This window comes from Pyxicephalus adspersus, chromosome 8 (assembly GCF_032062135.1).
Source record: "Pyxicephalus adspersus chromosome 8, UCB_Pads_2.0, whole genome shotgun sequence".
NCBI lineage: Eukaryota > Metazoa > Chordata > Amphibia > Anura > Pyxicephalidae > Pyxicephalus > Pyxicephalus adspersus.
This window is the reverse complement of record NC_092865.1, coordinates 10,815,557-10,839,749: the sequence shown is the minus strand read 5'-3', so window position 1 is coordinate 10,839,749 and position 24,193 is coordinate 10,815,557. Positions and strand designations below refer to the sequence as shown.

At 38.2% G+C, this 24,193-nt stretch overlaps 1 long non-coding RNA gene across 1 annotated transcript; it reads left to right on the top strand.

Annotated features, from left to right (window-relative positions):
- The first annotated feature begins 2,596 nt into the window (after positions 1–2,596).
- Positions 2,597–23,846, top strand: LOC140337505 (uncharacterized). Its single transcript, XR_011922050.1, has 3 exons — positions 2,597–3,110; positions 17,148–17,289; positions 23,324–23,846. It is a non-coding gene; the product is annotated as an uncharacterized lncRNA (long non-coding RNA).
- The last annotated feature ends 347 nt before the right edge of the window (positions 23,847–24,193 follow it).

Below are 24,193 nucleotides of genomic sequence, written 5' to 3'. Positions count from 1 at the left end.
TCTGACTGGCAGCTGCAAGCTCCACTGCTGCTCTGCTCTGCTGCAATCAAAGTTTTGTTTTGCAGTGGGTGGATCCCAAGATCCCAGAAGCCAAAAACAGAGGGGAGAGCTGACAGCCTGGCCATACCTCCTGGTCTAACCACACCTCTTGGCACTGGGGAAGTCAGGCAGGGTGACACCACATTGCATGCTTAGGCAGTCTATTGAGTCTCCAAGCAAGGAATTATCTTTAATATCCTGTGGCTGATTTTAATTCTCTTCATTCTAAGGGGATTGAGAACACTTGGAGCCTTTGGGTGCATCATGTTGCCTTCTAAAATACAGGTAAAGGGTACATAAAGAGCTGTGTAATATGTTGGTGCTATATAAATACAAGCAAAAAAAAAATGCATCCATCTAAAGCCTTGTTCACACATTTGGCATCAAATAGGTGCATGTGGTACAATGCATATCAACTTGCTGCAATGCCCACCCATTGGAAAGGCACATTGGGGTGCCATTGCATAAACATGTGTTGCTCACCTCAATAGTGTAAATGGGGGTTTAGGGCTACATTACAGGGGTTATTTTAGTCCCTTGTTCCAGAGATTTTAACACTTGCAGGCAGTCATTTGGTTAGAGCTACACATAAGAGGTTTAGTAGCTCAGTTGTACTATTACTAGTATTATTGTTAAACAGGATTTATATAGTGCCAACATATTACGCAGCACTGTACATTAAAAAGGGGTTGCAAATGACAGACCGATACAGACAGTGACACAGCAAGAGGAGAAGACCTGCCCCGAAGAGCTTACAATCTATCTTACGATCAGATAAAGCATAACTCCAGCCAAAATGACCAGGATACAAATGAATAGTCAATTAGAAGGTAAAATAACAAAACCAGCCTCTGCTTCAATATTCACCTCCAATCTGGTTTTTCCCTTTATTTTGTTTGCCACTAGATGTCCTCAGTCTGATAGCCAGCATCATTCAACCCATTTCCTCTGAGCCCAAGGCATCCTGGATCTGCAAAAAGTACAATAAAAGAAGAAGCAGCATAGCGATGGGCCCATCACTATGCTCTCATCTACTGCAAGCATTGTACTGTACATAATCAACTCGTGAGGTCCTTCTACTGCTTTCCTCTGCACATCAGAGCCCTGCTGTACAGAGGCGTAGCAATGCATTGCAGTGCACCTTCACAACACACACCAGCATGTACCAACATGTGCACCTGGAAAAAAAACAATCACTTTAGTGAAAAATGCACAAAGCACAACATGTCATAAAAAAGTGGACAAATCCACATTAAAAAACCTCCACCTCCAAATTGCCTGTCATATAGTTATGTACAGTATGTGCTGGCAGAAACATAATGCACATATGAGTATTGCACATACTCACACACCTGGAAGCATGGACCAGCTATAGGGGCCTGGGATCATCAGCAGGGTGACACTATTGGAATTTTGGTCTTGTAATGTCAGGGTCACTTTGATGCATTGCAAAAGAATAAATGGGCCTTTAGATGGGATTTCCTCAAAATTCCTGTTGTGTCTACAGGACAGGAAGTGAAGGGTAATCCTCTCAATGGGACACAGACAGTCTTTTATTTTGCCTGGAGATACACTTTAAATTGCCAGTGCAAGATAATGCAGTCTACTGCTACATGGAGGGTGCAACATATACACAGGTGATGCTGAATTTAGTGCATTATAAAATCACAACTAACATTCTCTTCTGCATTTCTGTGCCCTTTTGGGAGCCAATCCAAATGGACAATAAGGTAACAACATACAGTGTGTTGTGATGCCATATACTACACAACATGTTGATCAGATGAGTTTTATTTTGGGCATTTGATTTTTTTGTGCATGCGCCAGTACTGGCCACTGCATTCTTCCACCACATATGCGTGTGCATGTTTAATTGAGTTGCATGTCCAGCCACTATCTAGAACTACACATAGCTATATAATAGCGGACTGTCCATGTCTCCAATGGTCCCTCAACCTGTCAGCCAGATTAAATAATTAGGCAAGGTGGAACCCAGTCTGTTACCCCTCCCAAAATGGGTTTCCCCTTTCCATGTTTATAAACATGATTGTTCAGCTGAGATTATTATTCTTGTTTTTAACAGTGGTGCAAAAAATGCAACACATGCACAAAATGTAAAAAAAAAAAAAACAGGACTTCTTTATACTTATGGGGTGCATTACTACACATGTTAATGTGCAGTGCTAATGCACTTTACACCAGACTTGGCACTTTTTTTTGGGAATGCAGCACATCATAACATACAATAATGTGTTATCATGAGCTGATCCATATACCATGGCGACATTTAAAATGTAAAGGTTACCAAATGCACCAGCATTCATAATAATAAGTAAGCACCAACGCATATGTGAAAAGGGCCCCAAACTTGGCTATCTGTAGCAGCTGGGTTCTTATTACATTAAAAAGAATCTGTACTGTAAAAAGTTTGCTGGCTGGCTTGGGACCATTTCCCTGGAACTAGCATGCAGCTAGAAGTCAGCATTTTTGGTTTTTAGGGGCTGTACCTAGACTCTGGGTCAGTACTGGAGAGCAAGGTAAGTGTCATTTCTAACTTGTCTGGTACACCTTGCTGGGACTTGTAGTTTTCCAACACATAGGGAGCTACTACTACTTTCTAGATAAATAGAATTCAAGTTAGGACCCCTGTCATCCTACCTGTCAAGTGCTCAGCATCCATAGGCTTCCTATCCAGTTTCACTGGACCTGGCTTTGTGGCCCCCATTGGACCTCCACAGTTCTCTCCATGGAGTGCTATCACTCTGCCAACTGCACAGTTCTGATTAAAGAAAAAAAAGACTTTCTCATTAGGACAAAAAGCAACATGTGAGTTCTCCATTCGTGTGTGGAGGAGACCACTAGCTGGAAATCAAGCGGTATGTTGCTAATTAGCATTAAGCTCTCAGGCTGACATGGAGTAAAAAGGCAAATAATTGGAACTGGTGTGCAGAGGGGTCTGAGGGCTGCAGGCGGAGGATCTGTTCTTCCTCAATGCTGCACCGACAGAGGAGAATTACCGTGCGCTATGGGACTGTACAATCCTGCGCCCAGGGAGCTCTGCCATGGCACAGGTGAGGATAGAGATGGGTGAGATGGATCTCTGTAGGGGTGCAAGGATTGATCCCTATAGGTCTATCTGTCTGTGCTGTGACACTTCTTTAGCACCAGGATAGGAAATGAATAGAGCAGGGACTGCTACACTGGTCCAAAGGAAAGGGTGCTGATTCCCCAATGGTAGGAGGGAGATCTGATTTACCTAATGGATGTTAAGGGGCCACAACTGATGCTGAATATCCTGCAAGAGCAAAACTAATCCTGAATGGTCTCAAGGAGCAAAATTGATGCTCAATGGTTTTTAGGGGTAACAACTGATTACTGAATTGTCCCTAAGGGCTAAAACTGATGCTAGATGGCCTGTAGGGGCAATAATTAATAAATGGATGGATAATAAAGGGGTTATAACCAATTACTGGGTGGTTACTAAAGGCAACAACCTTTTGGGCTTCAGGGTAACAACTAAATTGTCTCTAGGGGTTAACAGCTGATGCTGAGTGGTCTTTAGGGGTAACAACGTGCTGAATAATTGCAAGGGTTAACAGTAATTACAGAATGATTATTCTTCATTTTTTTTAGATTACAAAATATTGAACAATTACACAAATAACTGTACATAATGTAATGAGTATTTTTACTGTTCAAAGGTTATTGTTAAATCAGCGATGATATTGTAGTGTGGTATCTTATATTGGATGATATAACAGGAATGCGATAATAAAGAAAAATTAATAAAAATAATAATATAATCACATATTTCCAAATTGATTATGATCTTCTTTAGAGGTTATTATTTACTGCTTCTATGTTAGAAAAAACGAAATTTGTCTCTATGAAAAAAAAATGTTCAGAATATTTTGTATAATTAGGGATAAACGATGGCTAAAAGTGTGCAATAATATTAGATCATTCATTTAGTGTGTATATTTAATCTGTGTGTTCTGTACATGCAAAGTATGCTTTACCTAAAAAAAAAATAATGCACTCGAATGTGTTACAATATATAATACATCTAATAAATATCATAATATACATTTCTATTATATTTGTGCATATATTTTTATTTGACTTCCAATGCTATTATATATATAGCTCTATTTATTATAATGCATACAATAGGAATCATTATATGCTACATTTAGGATTTAGAAAGTAAAAAGGAGAACTGATTGATACAATTATGATACATAACTAATAAAACTGCCAAAAGATTGCCATTTTTGCAAATTTATTGTCCAAATTCTCAAATAATAAAGTAGCATGAAATGTAAAATATTTGTGGTATACGGCATAAAAAACCTACAATATATATCAGAGGAAGAAGAGTAGAAGTGGATACAAAAATGTGCAATTACATTGAAATGGTTAAAGTAATATTTATAATTATCTGTACATTATTGCCAATACTATAGTTGGTATATATATTATTGTACATGGATGCAGCAATGTAGATTATAATTATTACATGTTATGCTCTCTCGGATAATAACACTCTCCATATCATGGTAAATATAATCCAGACAAATATTCATTTTCCCAGTTGTATATTGAATAATCTCTTAATAAACTCCACCAAAATGATCCCTGACCGGCCCTGTCCTCTTTTCTGCTCCCATCACCCCAGGAGAGGTCAGATCTGTAATAAATGGGAATTAGAAGATTGATATTTCTGTAGAATAACCCGGCAGCACACCCGGTGTAAGCAATGAATGTGTGCTGCACCGATCACCGGGATTTGTGTCACGTCAGTCCCGGGACTTCCCGAATGCAGAACCCCGCATAGACATCACCTTATGAATAACCTGTATATTATATTATCCCTATATAGAGATCTGTATATTATATTATCGCTCTATAGAGATCTATATAATATATTATCCTTATATAGAGATCTGTATGTTATATTATCCCTATATAGAGATCTGTATGTTATCCTTATATAGTGATCTGTATAATATATTATCCTTATATAGAGATCTGTATATTATATTATCCCTATATAGAGATCTGTATATTATATTATCGCTCTATAGAGATCTATATAATATATTATCCTTATATAGAGATCTGTATGTTATATTATCCCTATATAGAGATCTGTATGTTATCCTTATATAGTGATCTGTATAATATATTATCCTTATATAGAGATCTGTATATTATATTATCCCTATATAGAGATCTGTATATTATATTATTCCTATATAGAGATCTGTATATTATATTATCCGTATATAGAGATGTGTATATTATCCCTATATAGAGATTTGTATAATATATTATTCCTATATAGAGATCTGTATGTTATATTGTCCCTATATAGAGATCTGTACACTATCCCTATATAGAGAGCTATATGTTATCCCTATGTAGAGATCTGTATATTATATTATTACTATATAAAGATCTTTACAATATCCCTATATAGAGATGTGTATATTATCCCTATATAGAGATTTGTATAATATATTATTCCTATATAGAGATCTGTATGTTATATTGTCCCTATATAGAGATCTGTACACTATCCCTATATAGAGATCTATATGTTATCCCTATATAGATCTGTATGTGAAAATGTTTACATGATTAGTTCCATAAATGAGATCTGTCTATTCAAACCCATGTATAATCCTTCTAAAGAAAATCTAAACATGATTCTTCTGTATATACATTGTGTACATAATCCCTCTAAAGAAATGTGAACATTATTCCCACATTGATATCCCCACATGATCATTCTGCAGACAAGTGTACATGATTGTTCTATGAAACTTGTATATATTACCTGCTTTATAAATGTGTATAAGATTCTTTCATGAAAATTATATATTTTAACCTTTTATAGAAAAGTGTATATGATTCTTCTATGGAAATTGTATACATGTGTATAGGCTTCCTCTATTAAGGTGGGTGCATCATCTATAAAAATTTATATATATATAATAAAATACTTCTATAGAAATTGTATGGATAATCCTTCTATTTAGACATGATCCTTCTGTAGACCTGTTATTAAGATTCCTCCATAGAAATTATGCGTTTGTGTGTGTGTATATATATATATATATATATATATATATGACCCTGCCATTGAAAATGTGTGTATGATTCCTGCATATGCTATTTTGTTACAAATAATACATGTGAACATTCTAAATACATGTGTATATGATTGATGATGATACATGATTTTTATGGTGTATACATGAGCCTTCTATAGAGATATGTGTATGATTTCTGAATATACAATGTATATATGAACCTTCCATACAAATTATGTAGAGGATTGTTTTCAAGAAAACATGTGCATGATCACTCTATAGCAGTTATATATATGATCCCTATAGAAACTATATATATTGTGTATATGATTCCTCTATTTTTCATGTGTATATATATATATATATATATATATATATATATATATATAATTACTCTATGAATAAACTTATCTATGGATCTTCTATAAACATGTGTACATGAATTCTCTATATAGCTGTGTGCATGGATCCCTCTATATAAACTCTTTACTGTGTATACCCCTCTATAGACGTCTATACATCAGCCTATTTGTTTCTTGTTCAGTTTGCACTTGTAGAGAAAAATAAAACTTTTTTTTTTTACAATAAATTCTAAACATAATTTATAATATTTGAGAAAGTTTATATCTGCCAATCAATAAAAATCTAATAGGTGTCAGTGAGCTCTATACATTATGTTGTGTTTAAGTACAACTGTGTTGTGGGCAAATACATATTCATAAAATGCAGGTATAGGTTATAAATCATTATAAGTATCTATCTATCTATCTATCTATCTACATTTTAAATAATAAAACATACAAAACAAATACCTGATAATAGAACACATGATCCCAATATTCAGTGTTTTTGTATAGAACATATTAATTAAATAAGAATTAAAGTTGAGTCTTTTAAAGCTATCTGCAGAACTTCTGGGTGCTTATTATAATTCCCTGAGAAGGGTTTATTAGGAGGTCTGTCCATTCCTAAATATTTCAATTCCAGTACTTTTCTTCCCAGACTATGACATGAGAGGTGTATTTTTGCATTAATTAAAATATCTTCATCTTCTAAACATTTGGAATATTTAAAGCAACCCCAACCTTGATGCCCCCCCCCCCACACACACACCAATGTAGACACTACAGAATTTGCTTTTATTTAGGATTCATTATGATTTGGCTATGTAATCATAATTGTAAAATCAGCAATCTGGGTGTCCTGGAGCCTTTTTTAGAAAGTATCTTGCACGGTGTTCATTCCTTATACATGGGCACTGTACATAAATACTCATCATGGCTACAATCTCACTGACTTTGTTATTATTGAATGTACAGTGGTGAATTGTTCACTGCATACACAAAAAGGTCATTGATAGTGATCTAAACCCAAAATCAAAAATGTAATACATTGCAGCTTGACAATCTTTAAATTGGCTGCATTAGTTTTCTTTTTTTTCAGTGTAACAAAAAAAGGTAACACACTTTTCTTGTCCTATGGTGACAACGCTTACACAGACTTTCCCTAACCTATTATCATTTGTGCAAATTTTGTTTATGGGTCAAGAAAGCACATTTAAAATAGACAAAAACTGCTTAGCTTTGAAGATCCAATGAAACCTAAACATTTTATTAAACATGTTTAAATGTACGATCTTTTAAAATATGTGCTTTGAGTTAACATGCTGTCTTTTCCTTTTTTTGTATGACTGTAGATGCAAATAAAAAATCATGCAATCAGGCGGGAAATGTGTGATTTTTTTCGCCTGTCTATAGTCATCTGACCATTTAAAACAATAGCTAACCATGTACACGCATTGACATCAATTGTAACCCATGAATGTAAATTGGCCCTAAGAATCTAATAATTCCCTCTTTACATCTTTGTGATTAAACATTTATCCACCTGCATCAAAGCATTTGCACAACGCTGTCATTCTTTCAATGGTCATAGTTTTTACCTGTGCATTGTGTTGTGGTAGCCAAAATATTGCGGATGCATTTTTTTTAGTGCAGTACCATATATTGCAGGCCCTTTTGATTTAAAAGGTTGCACATGAACAATACATGTAACATGCTTTTTAGCAATTTTAGTGTGTTTTAGGGAAACTGTAAAGCCCTTTTTACACTTACACATGTGCATTAACATATTTGGCGCAAAGCATACACATGTGCATTACCATATGTGGCACAAAGCATACACATGTGCATTAGCATGCATGGCGCAAAGCATACACATGTGCATTAGCATGCTGGCGCAAAGCATACACATGTGCATTAGCATGCATGGCGCAAAGCATACACATGTGCATTAGCATGCCTGGTGCAAATCATACACGTGCGTTAGCATGCTTGGTGCAAAGCATACACGTGCATTAGCATGCATGGTGCAAATCATACACATGTGCATTAGCATGCCTGGTGGAAAGCATGGACATAGGCCATGCGAGAAAGTATTTGAGCTACAGCCAGATAGTGCAAAGGATTCTGAAAAAATAATGACCCTTAATGGTTTAGCGAGCAGTCTATAGAGTGCTCATTGATATTTATGTAATTTTTTGTAAATATATATATGAATGTATTTTTTGTTTTTCCTTTGTTTTCAGACAAAAAGCCAACTTCATGTTGCAAACCAGCTACTAAGTTTGCTGCTATACTCTCATAGTTTTAATTACGCTTAAGTTGTAATTGCCTAAAGCTTTTGAACCCATTAACCAATTTGTTTTGCATAAACCAGTTGATGGAAATTATGTGATTTATATATATCGTCTCTTTAACATGAAATGACAGCTACGACCTACACTTCACCACTCTGGTACAATATATAAATAACAAATACATATAAAAAACAATTAAACTGGACAGACAGCATCAATCTGAAACAATTCCCCACTCCAAGCCATAAATTGTAAATATACAAAAGGTTATACACCATTAAGCGCTGCTTAAACCCCTATAATATGCAGCACAAGAAGAGAGGGCTGTTTGTATATTTTTGCTTAGTGGCTCATTGACTTTGTAGCAGAAATATAGTTTTGGTAATTTGTTTATTGAGCTCAGCGTGACTTGCCTTGACCCTCTCCGGGAGAGAAGTAGAATAGGCAGGAAGATTTGGAATATGCAGCCTTGTTAACTCTGTCTAGTGTTTTCCAGACAACTTGTATGGCAAGAGGTGGGAATACCATCAACACTATGGGATTCCTCTATGAAGTGTTACATTTTTATATATATATTTATTTATCCTTTACAATTGTCCAAATTGAAATGTATGTTTTCGCTATCTTTATAACATATCAGTGTGTAATATATATATATATATATCAAAGTGTATCTGAATCCAGGAATTAAAATGTTATACATCTTTCCAGTATTTAGATGCGATGATGGTTGTGCACCAGAAGCCTAAATTATTTCTGCACAAATAGTGCCAGGTTTTAACCCCCACCACTCACTGCTTTTAGACTTTTAGAGCCACTTTCACTGCTGAAAGATCATGATTGCTATAATATAAGTGATGATTGGCTGCTTTATGATTTATACTTTCAGAAATTGGATCATCCCAAAGGCCACAGTGGAGATCAGTGACAATTTTTCTGAATGCTTTATGCCAAAATCACCACTTTGCAAACGTGGTGGTAGCAGACATTGTTTTTATTTTGTATTTATATATTATTATTATTAATAATAATAATAATAATAAACAATAATTATATAGCACCAACATATTACGCAGGGCTGTACATTAAATAAGGGCTGCAAATGACAAACCAATATTGTAAGATGTTCTGTGCAGGGTCCTCCCATGTCACATATAGTGCTCACATTTTATGCAGCGCTGTACAAAGTCCATAGTCATATCACTAGCTGTCCCTCAAAGAAGCTCACAATCTAATGTCCCTACCATAGTCATATGTCATTAACACAGTCTAAAACAATTTTGGGGGGAAGCCAAATAACCTTACTGCGTGTTTTTGGAATGTGCAAGGAAACCGCAGTACCCAGGGGAAACCCACACAAACACGGGGAGAACCTGCAAACTCCATGCAGATAGTATAAGCCATCAATTACCAAGGCTGATTTCCAAAAGTGGTGATTGTGGTTGGAAAAGGGGTCGATTAGTTACTCAAGTGAATAAAACTTCTGATGTACAATTTATAGTATGGTAATCCATTACTCATCGCTACCATAAAAATGTATATATATTATTATTAATAAACAGGATTCATATAGTGCCAACATATTACACAGAGCTGTAATATATATATATACATACATACACATATATGATGGCAAGAAGAACTGGTGAACTTTTTTTTAATATATAAATTGGCCCTTTTGTGATTAATTCTCTATTAGTAAATTAGACTGTAAAATAACTATAAAATGCATATTCACTGCTTTCTTAAAACCACCAACTTGTCTGTTCTTTTTGCTAAAGACCAACCAGGGAAATCTTTAAGCAGCCCCCCTTCAACAAAGATTACTGATTATTTTTAAAGCACATTTATAGCCAAAATGATGTATTTTTTAGTTTTTGGCAATGCAAGACATAGAATAAAACCCATGCCAGTGTATTTTTGCAGTAGGGGTCCAGGAGGGCAATTTGCCTCTTACAGACACAACAGAATGCAAAAGGAAAATTACAAAATGAGGTTAACTGTTGTAAAAAAAAATTGGAGGATAGACCCTCACCTATTCTAATGACAAATGTAATATTTTGGATTTAGCCCAGCTTTTTTGTCTTGGTGATATTGCCTCCTTGGACAAAAATAAAAGGGTGGGCACAGCAATAAGAACTCAATCCTAAAATAAAAAACAAATCTGTAAAATTCAGGTAATGGAATTAATAACGGTACAAAAACACGCCAGAAAATGTGTTCTAGCTGGTAACTCATTCATATGGCCGGATATTTTCTTTTTGGAGCAGAAGGAGGATTTTTTGACAGGGACCCCCATCCTTATTTCAGTGTCTGTGATTGGGGGGATTGTGCCCATGACACTGAGCAGACGCTGTTATAATAAAGACACAATAAATAAACGTGTCCAGATACAGGTGTATTGGAGGTTCTCCTGAGGGCCCCTCGCTGTTGACTCGTCAGCCTGGTTTGGAGTGGCTTCAGGTGCTGCTTCTGTTTAGTGTTGTGTCTGGTGGGCGACTCTCCAGCCGCTCATTACACACAACCTGTCCTGGTAATCGCTCCCGGCTGTCTAGTCGGAAACGTGCTGACCCCAGGGGTGAAGGTTTGACCTTACCCCACTCCCAGGCAGGAGACAATTACCCACAGACCTTGGATGTTGGAAATGGCATTTGCCAGGAACCAGAATTGGAGAGACATCATCATGGGTGAAAGCAGTTTGATCATGGATATTTGGACTTTTTATTTATTTTTATATTATTGTACAACAAGCATTTGCTTCTAGCAGCGTTAGTGAAGCATTAAAGGATCCTTCAGCTCTTTTATAGGGATGTAAAACTTTGGTGGAAGTGATGAAGGTTGCTTTAAAGTGGCCCCGTCACCAGGCCATTCATTTATACACCTAAAAGTTTATATGTGCATTTAATATATTTTGTGCATGTTATTGTATGGATATTCAAAAGCCACAACATCGCTGACGGGTGCCCCTGTTTTGGGTGTGATGCCAACAGACTCCGACCCATCACTCATAGGACAATCTATAGATTCTGTTTCATTGCTACCCCACTAGTTACATAAAATGTAGGTAGGTAGGTGAGAGGCAAAGGAGCCTGGTTAGCCCCGTAATAAGGCAGAGGGGATGACTCTGACATACAAGGAGTGAGGGGGCTGTGCTAGAAAATTGACTTAAGTAATCGAATTTAAGGCATAATATAGGTAAAAATATTTTAAGAAAATGAAACACTTTTATATACTTGCTTTAATCTGCATTTTTTCTGTTGGTGACAGGGTTCTTTGAAATTAGATAAATGCCACGTGAACTTTTTAAGTATGCCTGTCCTTAAAATGGCAGTCTTCTTTTCAGGTTTTTGTTTCTTTTTCCACAGGTATATACTCTCTGGTCCTGATTTATTAAAGCTCCAAGGCTGGAGAGGACACACTTACATCAGTGAAGCTGGGTGATCCAGCAAACCTGGAATGGATCTGGTTCAGGATTCAAAACCTACTAGCAAATATCAAATGACTTTGAAGAAATCCATTCCAGATTTGCTGGATCACCAAGCTTCACTGATGTAAGTATATCCTCTTCAGCCTTGGAGCTTTAATAAATCAGGCTCTCTGTCCTGGGGTGACAATGTTAATTTAATTTAGGGAATAGCAATATTGTCACAGAACTGCAATGCATTTCCTCTTCTTCTGTTGTTCATAGCCCAGAGAGATCCCTGGGAACAATCAAAGAACAGATATCACCAAACACTTCCAGTGTCATATTTAAACGACCAACAAGGTGTTGTTTGGGATTATATACCATTTTAGATGGTCATACACCAAATATTGCTGGGGTGAATGAGCCACAATTGTTGTATGTGTATTCTAAGAGTTGATCAGTGAAAAAATCTAATCACTGTGCAGGGTCAAGGGCTCCACAAACCATATGAGTTCTGTACAGTCCAGGGGCCCCTCACGATTTATAGTTGTTGGTAACTCTGGCTGCTCTAATAAATGACGCCTAAGGAAACCATCTGGTGTGTGGGGTTAGGTCATGTCTATGTAGGGTCAGACTGGGGACCTGGGGTCCACCAAAGTTAATGTGGAGGAGGGCCTACACATAGCTTTCCTGACACAGTACTATTGACCCATTGGAGCACACAAAAAACAAAACTTTAGGGGCATTTTATTAGGGCCCACTGGAGGCTTTTTCCAGCCCTCCCTTGGGCTTCCATGTTAACATACACGTATATTTTACCAGGAACCAGTGTGATTTATTTTTTTCTATTTCTATCCCTATTCTCTTGTAATGCACATTGAATTTTTTAATTATTTATTTTAGAGTCTTCTTTCTAGAAGATGACAACATGATCTTTTTTGTTTAATTTTTAAATAAATAAAACAATCATCCCTTTAAAAAAAAATATGGCAACTCAAAGAATTCGGCAATGTTGGCCAAACTGAACATGGCAGTGACAAAATTTTACCAAAATTTGAAAAGTGTGAATTTCTGGTATCCTGTTGCCTTAAAAATCTACTCTTTTTCGGGGTGTTTTTTGCGGGGATGAGATGTATTTATAACGGAGCACTGTATTAAATACACTATGGTTTCTTTTTATAAAACAGTGAATCCGAGATTCCCTCAAACGTTGAGGGAATGCCAGATTCTCTGTTTCATAAATAAATAGCTGTTTACTGGCACAATTAAATCCTAGATCATTTATAACCTACTTTTAAAACCTCCTCTACCTTTTAGAGGTCTAATTTTACATTTTTCACCTTTTATCCAAAATATAAAAAATTTTCACGTTGGTATTAAATAGAAAATAGATAATTAAGGAGTACAAGATGATTCACACATTTTTCTAATTCGATCTAATATGAAAAAGTGTAGATTTTTGGGTGAAAACGTTTATAAAGAGACTTTTTTGCTTTCTTTGTCAAATTTGATTTTTTCTGAAATTTACCAAAATTTTGGCGAAGTGAATGAACTCTCTGTATCACTCACCCCTAAACAGGAAGAGGCCAAGGACCTACCCGAACCCGCAGCTGCCTTTCTTTTTTTTTTTTTTTAGAACATTTTTGGCCAGAAAGGTTTATTTTAAATAAAAATCTGTATTCCTCGCAACCAATTATATCTATAAGATTATCTTCTGTGAAAAAACAAACACTTTCACGCTCCGTCATCCGATAAAATGAAGACAAATCTGAGCTGGAACCCGGTAAGGTAACAACGTGTGGCAAGTAAAATAAAGCCGCTGGAGGAGGGTGAGGGAGCGTGAATCTGTTCTTCTGCCTTGCAGATAAATATTATTTTATTTCCCTGGTAACTGGAAGACGGGACTGCCATTCTCCAGATGTGGAAATAGACATCACAAGAGTCGTTTTGGAAAAGTGCTCCGCCAGGTCACCAGGATGGTCTGTGTCCCATCAACCGCCGAGGAAGTGAGAAGTTTAATCACAAGTGCAGGTCAACAACAAGCGAGCCGCACAGGAATCCATGCTGGACATTTAGAGATCTGTCTCGGGGCAGCTTCTCTTTATTGCAGAGCCACATGTGTGCCGGGGAAGGCCGTCCATATTGGGCTTAACCAAACAAGACAACTGTTATGTTAATGAATACGGGCAGACCAGAGAAAAAGCGGTCTTATTGGTGGAGACTGGAGATATAAAATGTACCCAAATAGCAAAATCTCGTTTTAGCATATTAAATTAAATTTTGTGTGGGTGAGCTTTTGCCATAATGGGCTAGAATGTATACAACTTACTTGCCTATTATGGCACACACCTACTTTTTCCTAAGCACCGTACAACTATGATGGGTCAAGGATTCCATCCTTGCTGCACCTTTGACCCTTCTGAATTTTCCAGGTCTATGGTGTTACTCTTTGGTCTTTGGATGGTCACTGGTAATGTAATACCAGCAAAGGAGTAACATTGTGCCTGGATAGTTACATAGAGTAAGTCAGGTTGAAAAAAAAGACATGAGTCCACCAAGTTTAACCACCAGGGAAATAAATATATCCCAGAAAAATACCTTATACATAGTTGATTTAGAGGAAGGCAAAACAATCCTTATAAAGCCTGGTTCAAGATGCTCCAACAGGGTAACAAAAATTCCGCCTTGATACCATGAGTTAACTGGGTTTATATGTAGTTGTACCGCATATAGAGCCAGGCTCTATATTGTATGTGCTATGAAATGTAAGAAAAAAACAAGTCACCAGGAACCCGGGATTTTTTTTTTTTTTTTTGGCAGAAGAGAATTTGCATGTCTCCTCTGCCACAAAAATATACCTCCTGGTGCCTTCTGATATGGTTTTGTGCTAATTCTTTTCTTTGTTGGTGCATTAACTAATTGCAGTTGATTTGGGAGGGGCCCAGACTGTGTAAATTAAGCTCTTATTTCAGTGGAAGTTTTAGCTTTCTGTAGCTTTCTTCAAAATTCCCCCATCCCAACCTGGTCATCCTACCTTGAAAGTGCTTGTGCAGGCAGGGGTGACAACGTTGTGTCTCTTTCTAAATGTGCTTGTACATTATCATTTTAACTCCCAATGGGGATTTAAAGCAGCCATGTTGATGCAGATTATAAAACCTGCCCTGAGAAATCCTGTGCAGCCATCACTGGAGTGCATTATTATTATTACACAGTATTTATATAGCGCCATCATATTATGCAGCGCTGTACAAAGTCCATAGTCACTAACTGTCCCTGAAAGGGGCTCACAATCTAATGTCCCTACTATAGTCATATGTCATTAATGTCAATTTAGGGGAAAGCCAATTAACCTAACTGCATGTTTTTGGGATGTGGGAGGAAACCCACACACATACGGGGAGAACCTGCAAACTCCATGCAAAATGTCCTGGCTGGGATTCAAACCTGAGACCTAGCGCTGCAAAGGCTGGAGTGCTAACCCCTAAGCCACCATGCTGCCCATGTAGACAGAATGTGCCTACAGGGTACCCTTGTGGCTGGACAGTGAAAGGATGGCAGTGTGCTGATTAGATCATCTCTCTGCCACCCTGATCTTTTTACCCATCAGTATGGTTTTTGCATTGCAGCACAACTAATTGGCACTTTGTAATGCGTCTTCTTCCTTCATTCTGCACTCTGTTCAGGTAATATAGAGCTGTATTTCAGTCCTTTTTGTTTTGGCCTTTTTGCATCAAGCAAAGGGGGGGGGGGGGGGGTATTAAATGTAGGTGAACGTTTACAGTGAATTGGTAATGCACAGGTCCATTTTAACAACCATATATAATATGTTTTTATATAAAAAAAATGATTGACATAGGTAAAACATTGACACATACTTGCAAGAATAAACATTTTATTATTATAGCTTGAAACTTTATGTACATAGAGACAGCCGTATTTTCTTATTACATACACACACCACGTGTCCTGCACTTTTTATGTTATTTTGGCTCCTCAATGCAAAATAAAGGCACATGCAATGACAAAATGATAAAAAATTAAAAACCATGTACCCCCTGTGTACCAGATATCTCATTGGTTAGAAGACAAAATGTCAGTGATCGCCTCCTAATGGACAATCTAGAAATTATACTCAATATTATTACAAATTATAAAGTCAAGAAAGAGTTTGTAAAATGTGTAAGACATAAACAAGTACACTTTGCATTAAATACATGCAAGTAAATGCATGGTAAGTAATGTGTCCAATATATTTCTTGCCTTTCACAGACACCGCAGTACATACATTTGCTTTTGTATTCTAGGACTGTGCTATCTTGTTTCAGGCATGAAAGATCACTATCTACTTTCTGCACTGAGATGGCACAATCATCTAAATCCTGGTGTCTGTGCACATTTTGTTCACAAACATCTGACACGTACCAGCTGCAGCCTCTTAGCTTGTGACTTGTTACAATGTACCAGTCTGATAAGTGGTGGAGGTGAAGGAAATGCTTCATCCTGCTTGCAGCAGACTGATGAAGTCATCTTAGCCTAGGCAATGTCACTTTACTAATACTCAAGAAATGCTTTGTGGTTTTAAAAGTTGGATGTTTATTGTTGCTGTGTGTAATGACTCTCTGGGAATTTATTCATGCATACAGACACAATATTTTTCCCATTGAAAAACCTTCCATATAGGTTGCCTATCATTGCACAACATATACAACCTCCATTGTACAATCCATTGGCATTGGCATGTGTCTCCTCCCTCTCGCCTCACTTTCTCTCCTCTTTTTTCAGTCTTCTTCTTTTTCTCACTTAAACAAACAACAATTTTCTATCTATAATAAGAATGGAATTTCCCAGCATGCGATGAATAGGCCGGCGCTTTCTGCTTTTCCTGGCAGCAGATTGGCCAAGGTGATTGCTTGCTGCGAGTTGTTGCAGTGAGTTGTGTGAATAACTTGGATTCTTCTTCTTGTAGGAAGGTGACACTGCAGAATTCTGGAGGGTTTCACCTGGTAATGGATAACAGTAATTACAAGTGGAGAAGCCATCAATCATCCTGAACAAAGGAAGGAAGAAGGGAGAGCTCCAGCTGCCAAGAGTCTGGTCATCCTGCCGAGGTGAAGCGACCTGTGGAAAGGGCAATTCTTTACCAACACAGACCGAAACATTTATACAGCTGAATCAGCTTTTTCTGCCCATACCTATAGAAATACCACCCCAAAAGCCCTGGGGTGGTATTTCTATAGGTTTAAATATGTATAAATTTGGAAGATTAAAGGATATTGATGGTCTTTTAAAGGTACACTCAGATCACCAAAGGTGAACCTTTTACCTTTTGGTAAAAGGTTAATTAATTTAATCTTTTTTGCATTAATTTTTAAACTGTTAACTTGTTACAAGTGCCCACCCTTGCCCATTCAGGACCCTTGTCATAATGTCACGGCTTCTGATTTGACCTCTCTACTTGTCAGCCAATAAGAAGTGATCGGTTATGAAGACAGTGATATGGACACCTGAAAAAAGGTACCCCTTTCTGTAATATTGAAACCAAACGGTGGGCACCTTCTTAAAGCAGAATTAAACCTAAAATGAATCGCCTATCCCTGTTCCATCTCAGGGTGCCTCCATCTTTCTTCGTCTTTATCCTATCTTGATATGCCAGGATGACTTGTGGCAGGGACTTCTGGGTTTTCCTGGTAGCAGGGATCAGACAGTGACTGCAGAAAGGACATTGGCTGTTCCTTTCCGCGATAACCACCTGCCGGATTTACAAATTAGCAAAGGAAGACTTTAGTTTCACTCCCCTAGTAGGTAAGTGTTTCCTTCTAGGACAAAGTAGGGGTGGGTATTCACTTATCACTGGAGGTAGCAAGGGATAGGGGGCGAGGAGGCACAAAAAATACGCTCCTTGTGATTTCATCCTGGACAAGGAAAAAGCAAAAAGATTTGAAACTTCAGGATCACATGACCATGACTCCTCATATCAGCACAAAGTTGAGAAGTTGTAGTTTGCCCAGAGTTTAGCTTTAAACACCATAATTGTGGCATGACTTTAATGGCGGCCTTTTTTTCATAAAGAGCCAACAGGCACATTATTGTACACTATTCATCATTAATATAAAGATAATGTATGGCATGTAGTATCCGTCCTTGGTTACATAGGAAGTGAAAAGCTGAAAAGTTTCAGTTTATGATTTTCACTGTTAAAAGAATCTGTTCAACCAGTGGTGGACATTGCCAACAGTAGGCCCTTGTGCAGAAATAACTTGGGCATCCCCTGCTGAACTGACTTGGGGCCCATGGGAGAACCTCTGTTGGCTGAGAAGGGTCCAAAGCCCTCCAGCAACGGCATACATTGCACCTCTCTATGTCGGCCTTTGTGGTCACCATTGATAGTTTGCGTCTCGTTACTTAATTGAAAAGTATGGAGCTTTTGATCGTCTATTTATGGTAATTCTCCCACTGTAAAAAAAAAACTCAGTTGTTTGGATTTCTTTGACTGACAACAGTCTGTATATGTACATAGAGAATATTATCTTGAGAATTTTAAGTAACATTTTCCTCCTGCCAGAATCTGAGATGGATTTCAATTACAACTGTTTTGAAAAATTCTAACGTCAAACTGATATAACACAAAGCTCAACGCAATAAGGGACCCGCATGCCCCAATGTCAACACATGACCCACCCCATGGAGCTCCCCCAGGTTCCTGCTGCTGTAGGTCTACATCAAGCCGCATCTTCCAGCCTTCAATGCTCTCTCCATTCCATTAACCCGGAAAGCCCCTCCTGTACCAGCCAAAGACAACAAGGTGTGGGGTCACTAGCTTTCTGTCACATTCCTTGTAGAGTGACACCAAGTCCTGACAGCCCGTCCTATTGTTAGCATTCCCCTCACTCCTGGAAGGTGTCTACACGTGACCGCACAAGGGAGCAGCTGCTTCAGGCTTTCATTACCCACCCAGGCTATGGAATGTGAGGACCAACTTCTGAAAAGCAACTGAGACAGTACAAAAAGTTGCATATATTAGACTAAGCTGATTCTTTAAAGCAATCTGAAACCTAATGGGAGATCAGTGAGTTTGCCAAAGCAGTGTATATCATAGACAACTGCCATTATTTGCAACTATTTGACTATATTTGCCTCCCACTGCTGCTGGTTTTCTGCGACTTCTTGAGGGCACTTTCTGTCCACATGCATTTGCCCGATCATCGGCATCAGTGACACTGGTGGTCCAAGCCTATGATAGTACAAGCTCTTTTGAAGCTCAACATATTTTTTCTTAGTTGGGTTTTTATTTGTTATGGAATGAAGACGGGCAGTGGTTTATACCGGGACAGAAATGCACAGGTAGCAATAAACACATGGCCAGAGTTAATTCTTCCCTTTTCTCTTGCGTGTTGGAAAGTAGGCATAAAGTCCAAGTAAAACCCACTATGGGGTCCAGTGTTTGAAATTTCTGCAAACATTAGCAATGTAAAGACTGGTGAAGAGCCAGTTGTGAGGGTACACAACGAGCAGTGTTTTCATTGGCTGGTAGTTATCACAGGCAGAACTATGGAAATGCTGCCTGCTTGTGTACCTTAACAATAGGCTCCCATATAAAGTTAATATAAAATCCAAAAAGAATCAGTCCTGGGCAGATTTGTCTATTACTATTGGAGAGATCAGAAAAAAGGAATTTCCCTGATGGGCACACACATGATAATAAAAATGTGATTGAGCCTCTATCAGAGGAATGGGAACCTTTGTCCTGGGTGGTAAATACAATCCAGTAGCTTTTTCATGATAGAGACAGATTTCTGTGGGCTAAAGAAGTTATACCACCAAGGTCTGCCATACCATATGATGGGGTTATGGAGATAAAGTGTGGTATTCTAGCTACCTGCACCTGTGGCATTCTGTAAACTGGGGTGTTGGAGAATGTGGGAGCTCAATCCTCAATCTAAGGCCAGTTTTGGGGTGAAGCCTACCTGCATGTTTCTGGAAGGGTATCCAAGTAAGATCAGTATTTCTAAATGGCACCATTGACTGGAGCATCTTCCAGTCTCAGAATCCTTAAAGGTCCTTGGTGTTTGATCACAAGTCACCTGGGACCCACAAAGGAATTTGATGATGGTGGAAACCAGTGTCTTTCGGGTTGACCAGCATCTGCCATGGACTGCATGTGCTGCTATGATAGCCCTGTGTCCGGCCTGGTGCCCCAGTGCCTCCAACCCTTTGCTCCAAGTGGGCTTCAGTGCCGCGTCCATCCATTGGTTCACAAACGTTATACTTTGTACTGGTGTGTAACAGGTTACTCCTTAGAAGTTTATTTTCTTTCCCCAAAGGTTTAAATACACATCCTGAAAGCTATTTAATTTGGCGTTGCTTGTCTGCTTGTTTAAAGATGTACAGGATCAACAACCTGATCTTTTCACCCAGTTTACTTAAGCATTACTACGCTCGTTCACATTGTACAGAATATAGCAACACAAAAAAACTACAAACAAACTTATGTTACACCAAACTTTTTGTTGACTGATCTGTCATTACTGTGACAACGGCCCTGTTTGAGGTCTCTGTGTAAAGGTTGCGGACAAAAGCTGAATGGGTAAGGATAACAGTGATGGCGATCTTGTCACACACCTGTGGACTAGCATGCTGTGTAAGAAAGTCTTGGCTACAACTAACTAGAGATGTGCAGAGTTATTTTCACAAATTTGACTTTGCAGTAAAATTTGTAAATTTTGTATAAATGAAAAAGCTAAATTTTTTTAAAAAAGTTACAAAAATAAATACGGTAAATAAGAAAACCAAAAAAGCCAAAAAATTTTGGCTTCAAAGGGGTATTTTTTTCCTGGGGGGATATTAAAGGTTTTTTACTTTTACTTTTCTTCCCCCCCTGTTGATCATCCTCTCCCTTTCTTCCCCCCCTCTCTTTTTCCCCTCTCTTTCTCTCCCTCTCTCTCTCTTACCCCCTCTCCTTCTCCCCCCTCTTTCTCCTTCCCCTCTATCCTTTTCCCCTCTCCTTCTCTCTCTCTCTTTCTCTCTATCCCTCTTTCACTCTCTCTCTCTTTCCATCCCTCAACTGTTTTCTTGTACCTGTCTCTCTCTTTGCTACCCCCCTCTTTTTCCCCTTTCTCTCTCTCTCTCCCATTTACCTCATTCTTTCTCCCCCCTCTCTCGTTCCCCTCTCCTCCCCTATCTTTCATATTATCCCCCTCTCTCTTTTCCTCTCTTCCTTCTCTCACTCTCCCTCTCTCTCTCTCTCTCTTTCCACCCCTCAACTGTTTTCTTGTCCTTGTCTCTTACCCCCCTCTCTTTTACCCCTTTCTCTCCGGCTCTCTCCCATTTCTCTCTCTTTCCCCCTCTCTATCCTTATCCCCCCCAGCTCTCTTTTTCTACACTTTCTCACTCTATCTTCTATCTTTCATTCCACCCCTCACTCTTTTCCCGTCCCCTCAATCTCTCTCTTTCCTACTTTTCTCCCCCTTTTTTTCTCTATTTCCTTCCCCGCTCTCTCTCTTTCTCTACCCCCCTCCTCCCTTCTCCTTCTCCCTCTCTCCCCCCTGGTTTGTTCCCATTACAGGTTTGCAGTACTTTTTTCTTTATGCACATACCTTGCTGTGTGCCCTGTATAAGCAGTCTTATTATGTGAATGGGCTGCCCAATACTGCACATTACACAGAAATGTTTTGCATGCTGCATTTTTTGTGGCACAACCCACGGCCAGCGACCCAGCCGACACATTGCTGCATATTACTCTGTACTACATTGGTAAGGTGTGTTAGGGGTGGAAATAACAATGAAGAACAATCGAACATATCAACGCATGTGCTGTGCATTCTTACCAACAAAAAACAACATGAGTGGGAACACGCCATAAGTAGACGTTAGTTTAATTTTTCATTTCAGGTAAAGAAATATAATTTCGTACAGAAATTGAATCAATAGTAAAAAGAAAAATAACACAAAATATTTTGTTTGGACACAATCGGTTGATATATTAAAGCTCTCCTCAAATGGAGAAGATACAACAGTTATCCTCAACCAGGGTTTCTTTGGAAGTTGCTAAGGGGTTTCTTGAGCAATAAGGAATTTGTGACTCTCAGGTCAGTTTAACTGACACCAATGATTTTTTTGGCTATCTATGAAGGTGACATACTTCCCAATGGTCAGCAATGTGCGAGGAATTCTTACCACTAACCATCACCCTAATATACTGTGAGTTGTGGATATAGCAATTATAGAAGGGGTTCCCTGATGATCTGAAAGTTATTTCAAGGGTTTCCCCATGTTATAAAGGTCGAGAAATATTGAGATAGACTATCATGGGAGAACCAGGGTGTTCCAGGAAACCTAGAATAAATCTGGTCTAGAATTAAAAATATTTGCCAACTAATAAATCCATTCTATATTTACTAGATCATGACAGTTTATATTCTTTAGCCTTGGAGAATTTAAAAAAATCAGACACAATATATTGGGATTTGAATACTCTTCTTCTACAATATCCTTTCTCAACATTTTAACTCCAATTTTTTGGAGGTCAATTGGAAAAAACCTCCTAAATTGGTGGCCATTGGAAAGAATGCCCCCCTTACAGGGGTGGTGGCTAGAACCCTTCATCATTCAATCATTAGATTCCTGCCGCTGGCTTTACCAAGTGGTGTTGGCCCCAGATCTATGCAGGCATCATCAAATTAGGAGCCACAATTCAAGAGAACCCCTACTAACTTTTGGAGGAACCCTGGTTTAAATGGCTGTTTTGGAGGTTCATATCTAAGTCTGCTCACCCTAGCTCATGAGGACTTGAGCGTAGGCAGCCCCATCATTCTAAAAACGACTTTATTTCTGCATGTCACCAATCTTACTTTATTTTGGGTGTGTTTGTCTAAACAGACACTTGCAAATTACTATGAAGGACCAGGAAATAGGACGTTTGGTGCGTGCTGACAACCCATTGATGCCATTGAGCCGTCTACAGGAAAAGGGAGTCAGGATGGGCTATCAGAAGCCTTGTCTCCGAGAAATCCTTTATCTGAACCACCAATTGCCATTAAACAGAAGATTTCAATCGAAACCTAAGAATAATACAGTGCATTTAGCAGAGTTAATGGATCTCCTCTCCAGAGGTGTTGACTAATATTTTCCTCTTGTTGTTTTAAGATTACCCCTGCACGTTGAAGCCGAAGAAGAACAATAGGACGCTGGTGAAAAGTAAGCTAAGAGATTTCAGCCACATGGAAATGTTCAAAGACAAATAAAAAAAAACTTCACAGATTTGAAGCACTTAAAACATTGACTTTCTTTGATTCTCTCGGTTAACACATTTCCCCTCAGTAAACTTGGAAGCGGCACAATGGTTAGGGAACGGATGAAAAATCGGATGCAAATTTGCTTTAATCCCACACACAGATGGCAGAAAGAGAACATTTTAAACAAGCATCTAAACATGGACAGCGCAGGAGAACACAGATGTAATTATTTTTCTATGGTTTCTTGGGTTTGGAGATAAGCACTGTAATGTATAATGATACTTGTAGATGGCCATTCTGTTTAGATTGAGGAGATGTGTTCTGGAAAGGAAGCTGTTGGTAAAATAAGCTAGAGGTTATTGACTTTAAAATGGACCCAAAGCCACTTATTTTTTTTTCTTCTGTATCAAAGAATAAAAACACAAATGAGTGCATTTCTGTATTGATTTTTACATTATTACATTTATTTTTTTTTAATGCAAGATAGGGGTTGAATTTGATTTGGATTCCACCCCTTCTAGTTGACGGTATATCAGAAATTGTAAGAGGGAGAAGCAGCAGAAAGAAAAAGGAGCATGCTGATGAAAGGGAAAAGTGACAACGAGCTCATCTGTCTGCTGCTTCTCTGTTCAATGTCATGTCCAGGGGAGGTATAAATAAAGGGTTCACTGGTTGGCGAACATTCAATATATTGCATTAAATGCCCATATGCCACATCCCAAATATAGACTAAATTAATATGTGCAGAGAAATGGGACATTAACGGCATATATACAAATTC